Source organism: Ctenocephalides felis, unplaced genomic scaffold (genome assembly GCF_003426905.1).
Source record: "Ctenocephalides felis isolate EL2017-DRISC unplaced genomic scaffold, ASM342690v1 CF-g0.4_SCAFFOLD_01886, whole genome shotgun sequence".
NCBI lineage: Eukaryota > Metazoa > Arthropoda > Insecta > Siphonaptera > Pulicidae > Ctenocephalides > Ctenocephalides felis.
Genome location: NW_020538040.1, coordinates 74,434,516 through 74,442,082, shown reverse-complemented (window position 1 = coordinate 74,442,082; position 7,567 = coordinate 74,434,516). Strand labels below are relative to the sequence as shown.

Sequence of the window (7,567 nt, the reverse complement as noted above, 5' to 3'; positions counted from 1 at the left end):
AATTAGTCAAAACGCAAAGTGTTGGTCAATTACAGAACGATCTGGTAAGATATTATTTCTCGTCAAATATAATCTTCCAAACGACAGAATTTACCAGAACTCCACTAATGTCCAACGATTTCATAATTTATTTATAAAACTATAGCTTAACAACATATACAATTGCCTTGCATTCTTTGCTATTTATACATACCTCGCTCGGAATGAAAGTGACAATTCGAATTTTGTTTGCATCTAAAAATTAATATATGTAGAACATTTGATTTTGTTTTATTTAAATATGGAATATATTTTCTTGTGTTAGGATTTTGCATAAAAGTTAATTAGCATTATTTTTAATACTTTTGTTTACAACTTTCCCAGGATATTTTTAGGCTTATACGCAAGCCCGGCTAGCTCAGTCGGTAGAGCATGAGACTCTTAATCTCAGGGTCGTGGGTTCGAGCCCCACGTTGGGCGAATATTTTACTGCGAACGCGATAAATAAATCGATGTGATTTTTTATCTCTGATAATATTAAATTTTTTATTTAAATATTTTATTTAATTATTTTATATTTTTTAAATTTAACACAGGCTTCATTCATATATATTATTAGATGGTGTATGGTTTGTGAGTAGAGTGCTTTAATAATATTACCAAAAAAAAAAACGAAAAATACTGGTTCGGAATCATGCTGATTAGGCGCTTCGCTCGGCGCTTTTAATAAAATTTGATATAACAATGGTGTTAATAATCTAAGCAAACATCTTAAAATATTAGAGACCTACAAAATTAGTAATAGTAAAATTCATTAAAATTTGGAATAATGGGCTGGCTGAATAGTGCAAATACAAGTACATAATATAATTATAAATATTATAAGCTTGTTTGAAAAATATCACTTGGAAATTGTTTTGCATTAAGTGAAAAAAAGGATTTTTTTATCGAAATCAAGAGTTAAAGTTTTCATCTAAATCGCCTAATTGTTATTGATTAACTTAAAAGGCAATGGCAAAGGCAAAATATAGTTGTGATATTGGATTGGAACAATAATATTACGAATAGAATCTAACAGTAAATTAAATTTTCTTATTATAGCGTAATAAAAAGCTTATAATTTTATATTTGTAAATTGCTGCGGTAACTTTAGTGGACAGATTGATTTTTCTTTTAATTTCATGAAGAATATATATTAATATCCCTTATAAACATTCACGCAACAGGAATTGTATCATATGAAATGTTTTTATTCAGAATTTTAGAATTTTATATGTCTATACAAAAGTAAGTAAATTTAAAAGATATATGCAAAGAAAACCTTAATAAAAATAAATAATTTCATAGTGGGGAAGACTGGGTACGGTTGTGCTAGGTTACGATGGTGACAGTCGTTTTTTTTTTATTTATTTATTTAGGCCTTTGACCTGGATGTAATTTAGCCCTGGAATACAATTTTTACAGATACATTAGACTTTACATTACATAAGGTAGAAATACTACAAAAAATAATTTTTAATTATTTATCACTAAATTTCATCTCGGCAAAAAAACAAAGAAGAATTTGTGACAGTCATTTGTAACACTTAAACTATACTGATTTTGAAATAGGGTCCGAAAATGAGAAAGATGAAGTACGTTTTTTCGAACAAGTTTCCATTATTGCATTGAATCCATGCTCTACATTAACATGATCTGTAGACCGCATTGCTTTTAAAGAGTCAAAAGTAGTTTTTCTGTTTGATTTTGCTTATTAATAACTGTTACTTATATTATGTAACTTGTATTAAATTTGTAGCATTGAATTACCAGCAATTAGTGTTTTATGCGGCATAATATGTATGTGTTGTGACATGTATTTCTTATCTTTTTGAGTGAAATGTAAACAGATAAAGAAAAATCTAATTTAACCAAGTCAAAATACGAAAGAGAAAGGTAAAGAAAAATTCAATACAGAAAACAAGATTTCACAAAGATTTTTCGTTTAAAGAATTATGTTTTGTTATATATTGTTACATTATTTTCATAAACTTTATTTAAATGATAATGTTGTGTTGTGAGCATATTTCTGAATATAATAATTAGATAAACTAATTAACAAAATTAATGCTGATGAAAAAGTGGCACAACCGTACCAAGTTTTCCCTAGCCATAAAAGCGATATTTGAATAAATAAGTAAGGTAAACTTTAGTGAACGTATCCGGCTACTTTTTATTTAAATTATAAATATATTATTAGTGAATTACTATGACGATTTACCGAATTCTTCACGTGAGGGCCTTCCGTGATATTGTAGCATAGTAACAAAACATAATGATTTGTGTAATATATTATATTTGATTAAAAATAAGATTGATGTCTGACCTCTTTGCCGCAAGATTTGTTCAACGAAATCCCGCAGAGCAGAAAACAAAATATAATTTATTAGTCTCTATTTACATCTACCCAATAACCGAGCATCTTTTACAAGGCCATTCTGGATTTTATGATTTATGCTTAGAACAAGTTTAAAATATGATAAATAAGTTCTCTCTCTGGAAAATACTAATACAGCAATGTTATTTTTAGTAATTTAAAAGAAGCATTCTTGACATAATGTTATATATTAGTTCTATCAAATGTTTTATGATTATTGTCAGACCGGTTATATGTGTAGAGATAATATATTTGATGCAAACTGAAATATCATTTGCAGAGGAATTCAGTAATGGGTTCAAATTTTAATGTATTTTTGTCAGATTTTTGGAACAAAGTTGTTAATTACTGCATTTAGAATTCTCTACTTTATGGATACTCATTTAAAATCAGATCTTGAATTTACAATTTTATAATTGATTTGAAAATAATAATAACAAACTTCTCTTTTAAATTAACTTTAAATAACTATTAGGATAGTAAATTTAAATAACTATTAGGATACTAAATTCATTATTTGGCATTGCTAGTAAAAATTATAAAATGTTACATGAACAAATAATGAAAATATCTATTACTCCAGCCAGTTACTGTATTGAAATATTAGTCAACAGAGGAATGGCTTTACAAAAATAAGGTTTGACCAGTAAATATTTTAAGTTTCGTGTACTATCTCAATGGCATTTTAGCATAATAATCGTTTATAGCATGCACTATCCATTCTATTCTATATCGAATTATACAATCTAACATTATTATTATGAATTTGTGCAGAGCTTTCAAACATGAGAATATTGGTTCATTGCCTTTGCTTCATCGAATCATAATCGTCTCGTTTATTTTATAATAAGGCAGCTAGCAAATATTTTGCAAACATATATGTTTAGTATATAGAACGTAGTATATATTATAGAGTTAAAATCAATCAACTAGCTTCTACCATCAATACTTTAGTTACCTTTGCAGTACCGATTGTATTATTTGTATAACTGATAGATCTTTAAGTTAGATATCGGGATAATCGGTATGGTCTTGCTAATAAGCAATTTGTCCATGACTCATTAAAAAATTTTGGAAGTTATTTTTAATAATTTGTTCACATTGTTTGAAATGCTCAATTGAAACCCCGTTATATTTAAAATTAAAATAGGGTATGGCTCGGCACAAAGGTCCAATTTGATTTTGAGCAAATGTGTCATGAAAACCAATCCATTTAACTATATCAAAACAAACAACACTTATCAAACGAATAACTATCTAACTAAGTTCATTAAAATTTTCAGCTAATTCATTATTCTAGAAATGTGTTTTTTGCTGTTTTTCAAAATTTTCCCACTCACATTTAAGCTTTTATAAAGGTTATATAACAAACAAACAACGAAAGAAAATACTTTCGGTATGGATTTCCAAACATTGGCGTTAATTTTCCGGAAGCAACTTTGGAAGAACCAAGGCGATGGCTGGTTATACATCTTTTTTCATCCACTTTAAAATATTGTTGTTAAAGAATTGAACTTTACTTGTTTTTGAGATCGGTCTATCCGCTCTATCATAATATCAAAATTTGACTTATTTTTTATGTAAATACATCTACGTGCACATAAATAAATAAAAATACATGAATGTATATACTCATATGTATCTACATTCGTATTCACTTACATGTTCCAGACTAGTTCAAACTTTAATATAAACCAACAGTTTTATTAATTATATAACAAATCTTCTCTTCTTTAACCTATAAACCAATTTAATATTTAGCAAAAAATATTCAAAATATCAAATTATTCTATTTAATTGACAATAGACGAAATGGGCTCATTTTTCAAAATTTAATTAGTAAACGATCAAGCATTATTTTAAAAAGTTTAAATTTGTTCATTAATTAACACTAATAAATATTTATAGAATTTGAAATTGTCCTCATTTAACTAAAAGCTATTTAGTTTTGATTTGAAAAATACTGCAAACTAACTCTTCGTCTACCTAATCGATTTCTCAATTTTCATATCGAATCTAGAAAATTCTTTGTTCCTCTCTCCAGAGGAAAGACCCTCGGTCACGAATTTGACCGATATGACTAGTATATGCATGGCTCGTATGATTTATTAGTAGGAGTAACTTGATATTAATACAATTCTCGGAATATCGTAAATTATTTTGAGTCAGCAACGAAAACAGTCGGACAGGGCGGTATGTGCGGCAATAAGACTATTTGTTCGCGGTAACATTAAACATTCGCGTTAAATGGAGTGGATACAAAACGACTTGAGTGACATGCCGTTCGTGTATTTCGTGTTAGAGTACTGAGAATTTACATATGTGTGCTCCTTTTTTTGACGACGAGTGGAATTAATGCGACCAGCTAAACCGAAAGAATGTTATAGTCATCCTAGAACTGAATTTATAGTCTTTATCGTCGGTAACTGAAATTTGAGAGGATTCTATTTGCAACTGGCGGTTGAAATTCAACTCTATTCCACTATCTTATCGATGTTTAATAATAATAAAATATAGTGATATGTATCATTTTAATGTTATAATTTTTTTTATATATCTTTGCGCCTATTTCATCCTAAACATTAGTAAATTTTAAGTCGTACTTAAAAAAAAAGTCTTAATCGAATACCTACCCATTGATTGGGCGCTCGGATATAATATAGTGAGAAATATGAGCAATTTTTTTTCACAATAGTTTTGTAATTTAACAATATATATATATATATATATATATATATATATATATATATAGACTACTGCAGTCGCCAATTAGTTATATAACATCCAGCGACGGTGCCCACAATATGTAGGTTTTTTCTGCTGCTAAACAAAGCTGTCACCAATCTGTGGAGGCTGATCAATAAAACAGACGAAGATGTTTGATGTATTTGTTTATTACGACTAAATGTGGTTAACTTAAATACAGCTTCATTGATAAATAAAGTGCTACTGAGCTCATTCTTTATAGAAAACTAAACTTCGACTGACTGGTGAATGCCTCATTGCAAGCCTTTTATGTGCTCGCTTTGATGTGACTTTGAAATCCTAGATCTTTTAGGACTTGTTCAGTGTCGTTGTATAGTGCAACACAATAGCTAAGTCAATGTTATTGTGCATTTATGGCTTGGAAAGAAATTTTATCAACGCTTGGTGGGCTTGTCAAGGATATCTCGAGCATACAATGTTGTAGCGTATGATTCATAAAGATACTGCGTTGTTTGTTTTCTGATCGTTATATAGTGTTTTATATATTATTTATAATTACATATTACGAATGGATGCTTCTTTTCTACACACACAGATATTTGTAGTGCTTCGAAAAAAAAATCCAAATGCAACAAAAAAACAGAAAAGTTTTTCAAAAAAAACATTTTTTTTATTTATTTACTTTCGACGTTTCGGAAATAGGTACGTTCCATTTTCAGGAGATCTTTATTATTGATTATACACTAACACTTTTCCACTAAAATCTTTTTTTTGAATGTTGTATATGCAGTGATGTTTGTTGTTTGGTTTTTACAGTATGATGACTACTAATAAACTTATTAGCTTATATTATATATTAGGATATGCTGAATGGGATATTTGTCTCGATGATGCATCTGATACAGCTTCACAATCAATCACGAAAGATACGAGCGCTATTTTCCATCATAATAACATAATGTAAGTGTAATAAATAATATTTCTAAAAGACAGAGATCACATATTTATATTACAATTATTTATTATAAATTTGTTTTAATATCGTTTAATTAACTAGGCTAGAGTATAATTATTTTATTGTTATACTTTCACTACTAATATACATTTTTCTATTTCGATAAATGATAAAAGTTTGGTATACGCAGATATCAATGTATATTTATTTTGTAATAAGAGAGCTTTTGTACATTCATAATGCCCTAGAAAATATTATTATACAATACCGTTATTACAGAGTCTCGTTTAAAGAAATGTAGACTCATCTAACATCGTTTCGTATTGAGAATTCAGTTCGTTTGACTCCTCAGAGCCTTCAATGTTACGCAAACGTGTATCTCTATTTTCTCGTAACCTATTATAAGAGGAAATCTATTATTGAATTTTCCATTATGAATGAGATCGTTACAGGTTTAACTTCCACGTCGGAGCTCATAATAACTATACAATGCATAACAATGACAAGGCAGAACCTATCAATAAAGATAGATTATTAATATATATTTGTACGTGCTTTAAAATGAGGAGACTGGTATAGAATTTAAAATTTTTGTGTAATTTTGTGGTTCATTAACCGCTACGACTACGACTAGTATATGAAACTCATTTATTTAATTTATTTCGTATGTTATGTATGTTAACTAATCACGTAATTAAAATTTATATAATGAACTTGAAAAATACTTCTAAAACTTTATAATTAATTATATATCTTTACGTTTTTCGATTATCGAACTAATAAATAAAAACTAATAAAAATTTCATTTTTTATGGTTATTAGATATATATGGACTGAACACGCAACTATGTTAGAATATTTTATTTTATCAATATATTATATAGAACAAACCAAAAATAACACATATCAAACAAACAATTCTCTAACTATGTTCAGTATACTTCCCAGCTAATTCATCATTATAAATCTAACAATAAGTACTTTAAAACAAGACTAGTGGTCTATGGCATCGTGCCCTTTAAGACAAATTGCCGCACCGTAACGAAATGTTATAGGAATATTAAATATTTTCAAATAGATTATTGTAAATACTGTAACATTATCTAATATTCGTAAGAAATATATAAACTGAATTACAAAGGTAAAATTACTTATTTAAAGTATATAAGTGACCGTTAGAACTTCAGCCAGAATTACAATTAAAATCTGAATTATTTTCAATATACAAAAAAAATCCAAAAACAATTTGTTGAAACAAACAGAAAGTTCTTTGAATCATTCAAATCGGACGCTTAAAAGTTCGTAAAGTTCTCTTAAAAATAATCATTTTTTTCATATTTAGCTCTGTATCTTTGAAATAGCTGGACCTGCGTTTGCCAAAAACTAATCACCTCTTCTCCCTATCATTACAAATTGAATGTTTTTTAGATCATTGCAATCGGATACTCCGTTCTCTCAAAAACTCGATTTGTATTTTCTGCATCTCTCTATCAATAGGAATCGAATGTTTT

At 28.1% G+C, this 7,567-nt stretch overlaps 1 non-coding gene across 1 annotated transcript; it reads left to right on the top strand.

The window, feature by feature from the left end:
• Window positions 1-386: 386 nt before the first annotated feature.
• Window positions 387-459, top strand: Trnak-cuu. Its single transcript has one exon. It is a non-coding gene; the product is annotated as a tRNA-Lys (tRNA).
• Window positions 460-7,567: the final 7,108 nt, after the last annotated feature.